General features: G+C 42.7%; 1 protein-coding gene across 2 annotated transcripts in view; it reads left to right on the top strand.

Moving 5' to 3' along the window:
• Positions 1-13,968, top strand: part of AOPEP (aminopeptidase O (putative)) — a 615,981-nt gene that overhangs the window by 248,516 nt on the left and 353,497 nt on the right. The gene's annotated exons all lie outside the window — the stretch shown is intronic.

Raw genomic sequence — 13,968 nt, 5'->3', positions numbered from 1 at the left:
TTTTACCACATAATGTTAATGCAACATGGGTCAAAGTTAATGCTTTCTGATGTGAACTAGCCCTTTCTGTCCAGTATATTCTGTACTGTGTTTTAACTCCATGTGTATTGTTACATCACAATTTTTATAATTTGGTAAAATAATTTCTACCGAATCTTGACTTCAGCCGAGTTCTAAGGCTACATTCACATGGACATTTGTATCGGACAGCAGTAATCTGCAGTTGAAAATGTTAAACTATTTCCTGCAGATAGTCGCGGTTTGTAAATACAATTAGGTATGTTTAGAAGCATTTAGCTGCATTTAGGTGCATCTGCATTTTCAGGCATTTTTTTTCCAAATACCCCATTTTTTGGGGAATGGTATACCCCAAGCACCTCATCTTCCTCTTTGTGGGTAGTTTTCTGAACAATGAAATCCATGTAATTGAAATAGAGTACAGAGCAAAGCTTACCATTGCATGCCTGCTTGAGAGGAGAAGAAGATTGAGGGTCGGTCACACCAGGATTGCACGGGAACGTGGCACGCATTCCTGTGTGGTGTGATTTGATAGGCCATTTATTCATACTGTGGTACCATACGATTTGGTGCCTGCAAATGCACTGCATTTGTGATCTGTGTTTGGGGTGCTGTTAACAATACATTGGCACCTGCATGCAGATTACAAGGGCAGTGTTGTCACCTGCAGTGCGGGAAACGTGTCTTTCCTGCACTGCGTTCTGGTGTGAGGCAGAGACAGGGTCAAAGGAAGTGAAGATACTGTAGGTACAACTCTTAACATCCTAGCATCTAAGAGATATAATATCCTGATGTATGACAAAATCAGAGCCTATCCCAATAAACTTTACAACTTTACCAGAATGTCAGTGTCCACTTTTGACTGTTTACTAACTGTTGTTAGACCATGTCTGCAAAGAATGAACACTAACATGAGAATGTATGAGAACCAACATGAGCAGAAATACCAACATTTCAGGAAGAAAGGGGGAAGTGCGTCATTTTCTGCTGCTAGATGCACCTCAGCTATTTTCAACTATATACAATGCACTTTTAGCTGCAGATAGGAATGAAAAGTGGATCCTGGTCAATCATGTGACCTCACATAGGAGCTGTGCAAAAAGGTATTTAGGATTGTCATTTTCAAAAAAACTGACATACTGCACTGAATATTTTGCTAAAACATAGAGGATAAAAGTAATTGTGTTATGTAATGGTAATTTGGAATAGAGGCAGGAGGAGAGGGGAGGGGCAGGGAGGAGATCAGCTCTACAGACACAGACTGGAGCTGACAGGCAAGGAAGGTGGGGGAGAGGGAGAGACACTGCGGGATGACGAAGGCATGTAACCTGCCCACGGTAATCATGGATCAGCAGCCATGATTACCGTGGTCAGCACACACAGGGGGAGACAGGATCAACCAAGTATTTTAGATAAAAAAAAGGGACAAATTACAACAGCACTCACTGTGCTACTGATAATGCTTTAAGGGAGCTTTTTTTTTTTTTTTTTTAGGGTTTCAACCACTTGAACCATTTGCTGACCCTGCTGTAGCCAAATGATGGCTACAGCACGGGCGGCTAGTTTTGGGAGGCCATCATACGATGGCCTCCCATGATTGGGCCCACTTCGGGGCGCGTGCAGCTGACTCTGTGATCAGCAGTGTCCAGAGGACCTTGCTGATCATAGATTCGCCAGTCAGCTGCTCTTTACCACGTCATCAGCTGTGTCCAATCACAGCTGATCACGGATGTAAATAGAAGCCGGTTCTCGTCACTCCTTTTCTCATGCTCAGAGCGTGAGGAGAGGAGAAGAGAACCGATACCTGGCTTCTGTAAAAGGGACATCTACAATGGTAATCAGTGCACTGATTATCAGTGCAGTCCAAACAGTGCCCACTAGTGCTGTCAATGTGTGCCCACTAGTGCTGCCAATTTGTGCCCACCAGTGCTGGCCATCAGTGCCTGCTCATCCTGCCCTACTAGTGCTCATTAGTGCTGCCTACCAGTGCCCATCATTGCCACCCATCAGTGCTGCCTCACCAGTCCACATTAGTGCCACCCCATCAGTGCAGCCTATCAAGGCCCATCAGTGCAGACTATCAGTGCCCATTAGTGCAACCTCATCAGTGCACATCAGTAAAGGAGAAAATTTACCTGTTTCCAAAATTTTATAACAAATTATGAAAAAAACATTTTTTAAAAACTTTGCGGTCTTTATGTGTTTATTTAGCAAAAAATGTAAAACCCAGTGGTGATTAAATACCACCAAAAGAAAGCTCTATTTGTGTGAAAAAAATGTTAAAATATTTTGTTTGGGTACAGTATAGCATGACTACGCAATTGTCATTCAAAGTGTGACAGCAATGAAAGCTGAATATTGGCCTGGGCAGGAAGACTATATAAGTGCCCAGTAGGCAAGTGGTTAAGAGGTGCCTTTGAAACCAGTGATAAGTCATTTAGATTATGAATTCTCTGTTAGGTTTAGACATAAGCAGATTTTATAACTATGTTTTGTAAATAATACTTCTGTTGTTCTGTCTACATTTTGACACTACCCATTAATTAACATGCCTGTTGTTCATTTTTGTGCTGTGATGCCTTAAATGTCTCATTTAATAAGATAACTGAAATGTTGTACTTTCATTCTTAAAGCGGACTTCCACTGGTTTTTACGTTTATTAAAACTCAGCAGCTACAAAAAGTGTAGCTGCTGACTTTTAAAAGAGAAGTAAAGGTTTTGTTTTTTTTCCATATTCATACTTACCTAGGTGGATGCAGCATGGCTCGGTTCTCACAGCTTCCTGAGCAGAGAGCTGCTGCCTGTCAATCAGCAGTCTCTCTGCTCTGCTCCTCCACACTCACTGGAGTGCTGAGCTGTGGAGGGGTGGAGAGCGGCTGTCTCAGGCTCTGAGAGCTGAGAGCCTGAGATGGGTGTCAGTCCAGGCACCTGGCGGATCCAGACCCCCATTGTAGTGATGATGCGGTGCCTGGACTGATTCCTGTGACGTCAGCAGAGAGCGGACTTCAGACTGCTCTCTTCTGAAAACGGGTCACAGGACTGCAAAACGGATTGCACTCCTGTGATCCATAGGAGAAGCCCAGCCAAACGAGCTCAGACTGTACTTCTCCTTTAATAAACAGACACTCACCTGTCCCATGCTCCAGCGATGTTGCCGCCCTATGCCTCGCTCTTTCTCCCGCCTCTCCGCGGCACCGGTATTGGAAGTGTGGGTGCCCGGCTGTGAAAGTTTGCAGCTTCACAATTGGTCACGCACTGCACATGCGCAAGTCGCACTGCGCTCTATCAGTGGCCAGGCAATCTTCCGGAACCTGTAACAGGAAGGGGGAGTCGTCTACTGGGCGGCGAGGCGACCAGACCAGGAAGTGGGAGCTGGGTACCTGTCAAAACTAGGTACCCACTCCCCCCCCCCAAAAAAAAAAATTACATGCCAATTGTGGCATGTCAGGGGGCGAGGCGTACTTAAAGCGGAAGTTCCACTTTTGGGTGGAACTCCTCTTTAATATGGTTATTGATTCAGACTGATATAACCTTGTTGTTGTTCCTGGTCAGAGACTCTGTTTATGATATTTTTGGGGAACAGAAAAGCCACTGTCTATTAAATGTTAGCATTATATAGAAGAAGGGGAGCGCATGTTTCCCATGTAAAAATGGCATCTGAATCATTTTTATTAAAGAATAACTAAAGGCAAAACTTTTTTTTTAGTTTTGGATAAAGTGGAGAGGGATTAGAAAACTTGTCAGTTTTTATTGCTGTTGGTGTCACCGATAGAAAGATTCATCCTCTCTATTTGTCCTTATTATTATGGGTTGTCCTCAGAAAAGTAATGTAGGGGAAATCTTCCAACAGGGACACTAGTTCTGGTGACCTGGGGGTCCCCAAGGAATTCTCTTAATTTGCAGTGATTTCCTCTCACTTCCTGTTTGGCTATGGGACTGAAAGTAAAGGGAAATCTCCAAAATGGGACTTGGAGTAAAAAAATGACAAGTTTTGCCCATGGTAAGTCTTTAAAGCATCAGTGGGTCCAAAGTGAAATCAGTTTTAGGTACTGTAGTTGGAAACATTGTTTTATCAAAGGACTGCTTCTCCTTTAGCCAGTCATTTTTTTGCTTTTATAAAGGTAACGTAGACCTCCAGATAAATCTTGTGGAAGGGTTAAAAAAATCTCCAACAAACACATGGCAGTGAACAGTTAATATAGGCTCAAACAGTTCTATACTCAAAATAAATGGTGCACAAAATAGGTTTGTGCTTATAAATCATTGTAATTGGTTTCTATAGGCAACATTAAAATTCAACTTCAATACATGAGGCCCAGTGCTTCCTAAACCCGTCTCTACTAATTGTGCTTTTTTAACATGCCTGTAAGATGTGGAAAATGTGACTGCTATTAAAGTGTATGTAAAGTCAATTTTCTTTTTAGTTTTGGATAGGATGTGGAAGGTTTAGAACTTCTGTCTGGTTTTCATTTCTGCCTATGTCTGGGTTGGGGATGTTCAACCCTCGCTATTGGACTTGGTGACCCTTGTCTTCACTATGGAAAGTGGTAGAAGGTCCAAACCTTTGTTTGCTGTAACAAGAACAATAGGGGAGGAAAAATCTTCCAATGGGGGCAGATGCCTAAGACGGGATATACTCTTGCTTTGAAGAGATCTCCTCTTACTTCCCGCTGTGTCCTTTGGGACTGGGTGTTAAGGTAAATCTCCCCAATAAGACAGTCTAAAATTAAAATTAAAATGAAAAAAAAAAAAAAAATAAACATTTTGTCTTTAAATACACTTTAAAAGTCTTTGGAAGAACATACACTGAGATTAAATAACTAAGTAAACTGGGTCTTCGGTATTTTTTCATCAACAGAGTTCAGTAAGTATACATTTTATGCAGTGTATTTTTGGATATTTGAATATTTTAGTAATGGATAAATGCCTTCTGGCATTTTCCAAGCGTTCGTCTTAATCGGGGGGGAAAAAACAGTTCCAGATTCTTCCTTTCCAAGCAAAAGTCCTTTGTTTGAAGTCTTTCATGGTTGCTTCATTTTGTAACCGCAGACAGAGGGGAATATAAGTACAGCACTGGCAGACTAAAGGAAATCAATGGGATGTAGAAAACAAGATCCCAGGCAGCCTTAGTAGAAGCAGATGCCATCTATCTGTTCTTTCTGGCAGATCTAGGTAAGAGAGATGCCAGAGACCCAAGAACACTGGACTGACCTACCCCCGCTCTGATACCCAAAAGAAGAGCATACATTTAGGGAGCAGAGAAAGGAATGAGACTGCACCTCCCAAGCTTAAAGATTAATTCTGGAACGCCGCCTGCGCCTTTGTTCTGTGCAGTAACCACTACCATACCCTGTCACAGACACACAGGCCAGGAAAACATGCCTGCCGGCTTGTTTCCCCTCTCAGGTTACTGACTGTACCACAGTCGGGATTAGCAAAGAAGAAAATACATATTGTTCTGAAAACCACACCCTGCTGTCTCTACTTCAGAGCTTGTATCCTTCCATGTGGCTACACATCATCAGACGTGGGGTGGGGTGGGGGGGGGGCACTGAGCTGAGAAATGCCTTGCCAGTCATTTGTCTACAAACATAACGTGATGAATGGGACAGTTCTGATACAGGAGGTGGCACTCTGGTGGCCAGCACTGTGTGTGCAATGACTTGATAGTTTGCAGCCACAATAACAGAAGGCTTATCACCTGCTAGCATACAACACTGACTAACAGCTGCTGATTGCCTTTATTGTAAGGATTAAAGAATAACAATCACCTTTCAGAGATACATCACTTATTTGCCGATGGATTTCCTCATTTTTTTTATGTTCTATGAACGCATTTGGGAATGTCACTGAAATGGGAGTTCTGTTTAACCCTTACTGACTCTAAATGCACACAGCAAAGCAAGGCAGCTCCCCCCCCCCCTATGAACTCTGCACACTGTTACTGTCACCTCCCCTTTCTGTCTGCGTGTTTTATTGTCCTGTCATCATAACTGGTGATTTTCACAAGAAGTTATTGGGGGATTTCTCCCAGAAAATCCTGGGAGTGGTTGACGACAGGAAGTCTGCCAATAATAAATTCTGCAGTGCCTGGGGCTCAAGCTGTTTTCGTGAGACTTGTATTTTACAGCTCTTGATTTCCTGATAATGCTGTGAAGAAACACAAGCTCACGTGAGACAAAGCCGACATAGCTGTGGCATTCGTACGAAAACAATACGGCATTGTCGGCGGTATTATTTTAGTGATCTTTGCTATAAAAATAGAACCCGAGACACATATCTTTACAGCTGCCAGATCATTTCATATAGGGAGATCTAAGGTCATTCTTATGTCTATGCTATAATATTTCCTGCTATTTCTTCTTAAAAAGACAAATCCACTAAACACTATTTGTGTCTGAAAAGGCCGCAGTAATGTCCTAAAGCTTCTAATTTAGTAAAGCAAAAAAAAAAACTAATGCACAGATGAATCACAAAATCAGTGCATAAAGAGTTTATAACTTAAGTTAGTCCCAGGTCACACATATGCGAAGTGGAAACCAGCGTGATTCCAGTGCGGGTTCCCGCATTGCATGTCACTCGCCGGTGGTTCACACTGACAACAAGTGAACCGCTGCAGATGTAAAGTTAATGACACCCCCAGATCAGTTTGCAGTGAGAACTGTCAAATGGTGCAGGAATCAGATCGCATAGGTGTGAACACGCATGCGATCCGATTCCAGTGCAGACAAAAAAAAGGGTCCTGCCCCATTTTGGTGTGAATGCAATTTTAGCCATACAGTTTGTATGGATGAATTCGCATCGCACAGACTTTGCATGTGATCTGCACAGCAATGCATGCGATGTCTGTCATCGCACAAGTGTGAACCCAGCCTAAAGGTGCTGAAACCAAAGACTGGGTTTGCTCACGAAAGACCCAGTAAAAAATACACTCTTAAATAAATAATGGGCAGCACTCCAGACAGCTAACTGTTCAAGTTTCATATGTTTCTGAAAGGAAGCATCATAAAAAGACACAAAATTAAGGCCCCTTTCACATGAACATTCTGATCCTGAAAAACGGACAGACAGGCTCCATCGGAAACCTCCATTATCCGCTATGAAGCAGCGGATGTAAAAGGACATGTGTCCGTTTACAACCACTTACATCCAATTCGATCCGTGAAAAACAAATGGACGGGTATCCATTTACCTTCCATCCAGCAGATCGGATGGCTGTCAGGTGTAAACTAACAGGGAATTTATTTACATCTGACCGCCCTTAGAGGAGAGCAGGCTGTGTCTGTGTCCACTTTGCATAAGTAGAGCAGACATGGACCTGCCATCCGCCTGCTCAGTGGACAGATCCGCTGCTGAACAAGCAGATCACAGGCAGAGTCCGCTCCGTGACCCTTAAGGCCCTTAAGGCCCTTAAGGCCCTTAAGGCCAGTACACACGATACAAAAATCAGAAGTAAAATTTCATCCAATGAACGTTCTGCTGATTTTCAGATCGTTAGTACGGTGCTTTTGACAGCCGATTCTGGTTTTACGTCCGACAAAAGCTGGATGTGCAGACTATAAGATTTTTGTCGGATGTGAACACAACGTCCAATTTTCGTATAATTAGTACGGTTCTCATACAAAAAAAAAAAACGTAAGAGCAAGACTACGCATGCTCAGAAACGAAAGAATACATACAAAACTATTCAACGCATTACGTCACTTCTGAAGTTGAATTCTGTCGTATGAGAATTTTCCTATGGTGAGTAACCTCTTCACTTTCGACATGAGACTAGCATGCAACCAAAAATGGACGAACAGTCGTCTGAAAATCTGATCGTGCGTGCGAGGCTTAAGTTATAGTACAAACACAAGATCTCCCCACAGTTGCTCTATCTAGACAAAGTCAAATTCTCAACTACAAGCATCATATACATTTTCATTGGAACAGGGAGGAGATCTAGGCTAAAAGTACAGTAATTAACCCTTTCCTGACCGGCGCACGCTGATGTACGTCGGCAGAATGGCACGGCTGGGCAAATGGGCGTACCCGAGCGTTTGAATTTGCCGCCATGCCATTGCCGGGAGCTCCGTGAGTCGGGTCGCGGGTCCCGCGGACTTGATTGCCGCAGGGATACTCGCGATTGCCTCGCGGAGAGGACGAACGGGGAGATGCTAATGTAAACAAGCATCTCCCCTTTCTGCCTAGTAACAGTGTCACTAATCTCTGGTCCCTGTCATCGGGAGCAGAGATCAGTGATGTGTCACACGTAGCCACGCCCCCCACAGTTAGTAACACTCCCCAGGACATGCTTAACCCCTCCCTAGCCCCCTAGTGGTTACCCCTTCACTGCCAGTGTCATTTACACAGGAATCAGTGCATTTGTATAGCACTGATTGCTGTATAAATGACAATGGTCCCAAAAATGTCCGATGTGTCCGCCATAATGTCTCAGTCACGATAAAAATCGCTGATCGCCGCCATTACTACTAAAAAAAAGGAAGGGGGTAAATTCTTCCGGGGCTGAAGCGGTTAATAAACACCTATAGCCATGGATAGATACCAGAAAAAAACCTTCAGCTGGCATGCGGACGCTCAGGATCAGGAGGAGGTGGGAATCACGTTTTGGAGTAAAAACACTTTGTCAGGTAGATCTCGTTTGATGAATTGTGATTCCCACCTTCACCTGATCCTGAGTGTCCACATGCCAACTGAAGGTTTTTTTCTGGTATCTATCCATGTGTATTGATTTTTGTTAATTACTCTATTTTTAAGCTGGCCATACATTATGCAATTTTTTTATTCAATTTCCTTTAGATTTACCTTCAACTATGTAGTGAAATGGCCTGTCTGATTGCATACAAATTCAAAGTGTTTAGGTTTGACTTCATATTATATGGTTTTGGTAAAATTAAAGAAAAATTGTGCAAGAAAATTGTATAATGTATGGCCAGCCTTAGCCTGGATCTTCTCCCTATTCTAATAAAATGTGTAAGATCCTTGTAGCTGAGAGTTTGCCTTTGTCTAGATATAGGAAGTGTGGGGAAATCTTGTGCTTGTACTACAACTTACTGTTATGTCTTTATATGATGCTTCCTTTCATAAATATATGAAACTTGAAACGTTCGCTGTCTGGAGTGCTGCCCATTATTTATTTAGACTAAAGCTTCTAACTGCAGGACAACTAAGTACAAATTAAAATATCATTATCATACATTTCAGGACACAGCAATCAACTCCTAGACCATGGGTTATATGCTGCAGCCATTGCCTATGAATCAATTCCTGTGTCCTGTACTGTATCCAAAATAGTGTTTACAGGTACATCAAAATTCCTTTTATCTTTATCATACAGTACAGGACTTAGAATCAATTCTTAGACCGTAGTGTAGGTATATAACCCATGTTCTATGAATCAATTCCTGTACTGTACTCCAAAAATCTGTATAGCGTCAATAGTTTACGCAGCACTTTACAACATTAGGGAGGACAGTACAAGTACAATACAATTCAATACAGGAGGAATCAGAGGGCCCTGCTCATTAGAGCTTACAATCTAGAAGGGAGGGTCAGGTTATACAAAAGGGTAATAGCTGTGGGGGATGAGCTAATGGAGAAAATAGTGCAGTTGTTAGATGGAGGCAGGATAGGCTTCTCTGAAGAGGAAAGTTTTCAGGGATCGCCTAAAAGTTGATAAATTTGGAGACAGTCTGACAGATTGGGGTAGGGAATTCCAGAGGATGGGTGAGGCTCGGGAGAAGTCCTGGAGGCGAATATGGGAGGAGGTGATGAGGGAGCTAGAGAGCAGGAAGTCTTGGGAGGAACGGAGATGGCGATTAGGTTGGTATTTTGAGACTAGGCTAGTGATGTAGCTGGGGGCAGAGTTGTGGATGGCTTTGTAAATTATTGTTAGTATTTTGAATTTAATTCATTGGGCGAGTGGCAGCCAATGGAGGGATTGGCGGAGAGGGGTAGCAGACACTGAGTGGTTTGTAAGGTGGATGAGTCTGGCAGCAGCATTCATGATGGACTGAAGGGGGGATAGTCTATGTAAAGGTAAGCCGATGAGGAGTGAGTTGCAGTAGTCGAGGCGAGAGATAACCAGGGAGTGAAATAGGAGCTTTGTGGTTTCATTGGTTAGAAAGGGATGTAGTTTAGAGATGTTGCTGAGGTTGAGGCGGCAGGCTTTGGAAAGTGATTGGATGTGGGGCCGAAAGGAGAGTTCAGAGTCCAGGATAACACCTAGTACCCTGACATGTGGGGACAGGTGGATGGTTGTACAATTGCTCTTGATAGACAAGTCAGGGGAAGAGGCACGTGGGGGAGGAAATATTATAAGCTCGGTTTTGGACAAGTTGAGTTTGAGGAAGTGGTGTGACATCCATACAGAGTCGTCGGTTAGTAAGTTAGTGATGCGTGAGGAGACTGATGGAGTGAGTTGAGGGGTGGAGAGATAGATTTGTGTGTCATCAGCGTAGAAATTATATTGAAAGCCGTGAGAGGCTATCAGCTGACCCAGGGAAGAGGTGTAGATTGAAAATAAAAGAGGTCCAAGAACAGAACCTTGGGGGACCCCGACAGAGAAGGGAAGAGGAGTGGAGGAAGTAGAATTGTAAGTGACACTGAAGGTGCGTTGGGATAGGTAGGATGAGAGCCACTGAAGAGCACAGTCACGGAGACCGAGGGAGTAATGTTTTTTGAGGAGGAGGGGGTGGTCAGCCATGTCAAAGGCAGCTGAAAGGTCCAGAAGTAGGAGTACGGAATAGTGTCCTTTGGTTTTTGCAGTTAGTAAGTCATTTGTGAGTTTTAAAAGAGCAGTTTCTGTGGAGTGTTGAGGGCGAAATCCAGATTGAAGGGGATCAAGAAGGTTGTTTTTAATGAGGTGGTCACTCAGTTGGTTGTAAACCAGGCATTCAAGGAGTTTAGAGGAAAAGGGGAGCAAGGAGATAGGGTGTAGGTTGTTAAGATTGGTAGGGTCCAAGGACGGCTTTTTAAGTATGGGGGTGACCAGTGCATGTTTTAGAGCATTGGGGAAGATGCCAGAGGTGAGGGAGAGATTGAAGATGTGGGTTAGAGAGTGTAGGATGGAGTCAGAGGGCGACCGTAGCATATGAGAGGGAATAGGGTCCAGGGGACAGGTGGTTAGGTGGGCGATAGAAAGGAGTTTAGCAACTTCGTCTGTAGTAGCAGATTTGAATAGGGGGAGTGTCAGTTGTACCTGTTGACATGGGGTCTTAGCTGGGGGAGATACCTGTAGAGTGGAGATTTAATCGCGGATTGTATCAATCTTATTTTTGAAGTGATTAGCGATCTCCTGGGCAGTGAGTGAGTCAGTGGGTGGAGGCGGTGGAGGACAAAGTAGAGAGTTGAAGGTAAAGAAGAGTTTACGGGGACTGGATGAGAAGGTGTTAATAAGAGCTGTAAAATAGGTTTGCTTGGCAGTGTAGAGGAAAGAATAGTATTTTTGGAGGGCAGATTTGTATTGGTTGAAGTCTTTGAGAGACTTAGTCTTGTGCCACAGACACTCAAGAGCGCGACTACGTTTTTTGAGAATTTTTGTGTCATCTGTTTGCCAGGGTTGTAGGGGTCGAGGCCTGATTCTTCATGTAGTGAGGGGAGCGAGCTTGTCCAGGGTGGAGGACAGAGATTTATTATAGATGGACGTGGCTTGGTTGGGGCAGGGCAGGGGAGAGATTTTGTCATAGAGGTGGTCAGTAGCAGAATAGAGGAGAGAGGAGTTGAAGTTGCGAAAGTTTCTACGGGTGATGGTTAGACGATTGGAGGGAAAGGTGGTGGAAGACAGGGGGAGAGAGAAACTAATAAGGTGATGGTCGGAGAGAGGAAAAGGATTGTTTGAGAAGTTGCATGGAGTGCATTGGTAGGAGAATACAAGGTCAAGGGTGTTGCCATCAGAGTGAGTAGAAGCCTGTACCCATTGTTTTAGGTCAAATGAAGAGGCTAGACTAAGAAGTTTAGAAGTAGCAGGAGTGTTTGTATTAGCAGGGATGTTGAAATCACCGAGAAGGATTGTGGGAATTTCTGAAGAGAGAAAGTAGGGTAGCCAGACAGAAAACTCATCGAGGAAAGTTGATACATTATACATTATGGGTCTGATATATACATATTTTGTGGAATCTCAGGCTCTGATTTTTTGTTTTTTTTGTTTTGGATATGGGAGCACCCAGAAATAGCCTGAGAAAAACAGGAGAACAGACTACATACAGATGCCTTGTTGACATATAACCCAAGCACTTGTCTGAGTGCTTCAAAGCACTTTGCTGCTATTCTGCCCAGATATGTCTGCCAATGTATGCCTAATATATAGTATATTTGTGGACTGTACTTATTTTGACATAGGAACATGTGTTCTTCTGGATGGCAGGATCACTGTTGGGCCCACTCTGAAAAGTGGTCCACTGTGAATTGCTTTTCAGAGAATATACAAGTGTAAACTTAGTGTTAGATAAGGAAAGGCCCACTTTACTATCGGTTCTGTTTATTATACCCAAATTGTTCATTGCCTTAATCATGCTGTAATATTGTTAGGGGTTTTGGAAAAATTTTGGGGGAAAATTTGTTAAATTTGTATGATGGCTCATAGCACTTCCAGTCCCTGTTTTTAATTTTGTCTTTTGTTGTTTTTCGGTGTCTGCCCCTTTGGGTGATACATCTTCAGCCAAGCCAGTCTTTGGGTCCAATGCAAAATTATAATAAAGTTATTGTTATTTTTTATATTACAACCTTTGTGTTGTGTAAATTTGTTTCAGGAGGTACTTTTTCTTGTAGGTTTATTTAGTCACTGACCTGGCTGCTATGGACAGCATAGACACTTACCTGTTTTTATAAATGAGGCCCATTGTGCAGATTTAACGATTTACACAATAGCTCTTTATAAACCTTAACAAGTGTATTCCTAATAGCTTTTACAGAGCCCGTTCCTTGTCCTCTATGCATTTTGCAGCTTGTTATTAAGTTACAGGTATCAAGACTGGCTAGCTGTTTTACTTGGTTCACTGCTGGTTTGAGTTGGAGAGACAGCTTCACCAGCGTTCTTTTAATAGCACATCACTGTATTGTAAATCTGTTTTAGAATTCAGAAACCTTGTATTTTAGTAAAGTCTGTTATATTTTTTTTTATCATTTACAAAAAATACACAGACATACATATAGATGCACATTTAAAATGTCACTAAATGATATCCTTATTTTACAAAAATAATTTATACACATCTACCTGTTGACCCTGTAATCGATTTTTCATGAAATAGTTTTTCGCTGTGTTTTTCTGCCTCCTTCTAACATCCTCCATAAGCAATAGAAGGTACTAATTTGAGTTAAGAATACATACAGTGCCTTGAAAAAGTATTCATACCCCTTGAAATTTTCCACATTTTGTCATGTTACAACCAAAAACATAAATGGATTTTATTCGAGAGACCAACACAAAGTGGTACATAATTGTGAAGTGGAAGGAAAATGATAAATGGTTTTCAACATTTTTTAGAAATATGTGAAAAGTGTGGTGTGCATTTGTATTCAGCCGCCCCGAGTCAATACTTTGTAGAACCACCTTTCCCTGCAATTACAGCTAAGTCTTTTTGGGTATGTCTCTACCAGCTTTGCACATCTAGAGAGTGACATCTTTGCCCATTCTTGCAAAATAGCTCAAGATGTGTGTCAGATTGGATGGAGAGCGTCTGTGAACATCAATTTCCAAGTCTTGCCACAGATTCTCAATTGGATTGAGGTCTGGACTTTGACTGGGCCATTCTAACACATGAATATGCTTTGATCTGAACCATTCCATTGTAGCTCTGGCTGTATGTTTAGGCTCATTGACCTGCTGAAAGGTGAACCTCCACTCCAGTCTCAAATCATTTGCAGACTCTAAAGCCATGTACACATGGGCGAACTTTTCGACCGGACTGGTCCGACGGAACAAATCCGCCGGACAATCCGACCATGTGT

Source organism: Aquarana catesbeiana, linkage group LG01 (genome assembly GCF_042186555.1).
Source record: "Aquarana catesbeiana isolate 2022-GZ linkage group LG01, ASM4218655v1, whole genome shotgun sequence".
Classification (NCBI taxonomy): Eukaryota; Metazoa; Chordata; class Amphibia; order Anura; family Ranidae; genus Aquarana; species Aquarana catesbeiana.
This window is presented reverse-complemented; position numbering and strand designations above follow the sequence as displayed.